This window comes from Rhagoletis pomonella, unplaced genomic scaffold (assembly GCF_013731165.1).
Source record: "Rhagoletis pomonella isolate Grant_MI unplaced genomic scaffold, Rhpom_1.0 Rhpom_scaffold_00010, whole genome shotgun sequence".
NCBI lineage: Eukaryota > Metazoa > Arthropoda > Insecta > Diptera > Tephritidae > Rhagoletis > Rhagoletis pomonella.
The window spans coordinates 35,496,304-35,496,625 of NW_023458564.1; positions in this window are offsets into that span (position 1 = coordinate 35,496,304).

Genomic DNA, 322 nt, shown 5'->3' on the forward strand with positions numbered 1-322 from the left:
AAATGTATATATAAGTTTTAAAATGACACCAAAAAAAAAGCACAAGCTTGTCAACACAAGTTTTGTGTCAGAGACTTTATGTCGTTAATGAAATCTTGTCTAATTTTATTTAGTTTGGTTAAGTACCATTTTGTGGTAGGCGGATATATACATACATATTTATTGAAGCAAAATTGAATTTACTTTTGGCAAATACTAAGTGCCTTGATAATTATCTTTTAATTTTTTTCAGTTATGTTTTTGTGTTGTAAATCTGCTTAAAATTCTCTGTTTGCTTTGATTGATTTTTTTTTATACCCGAGCGCACTTGTGCACAAGGGTA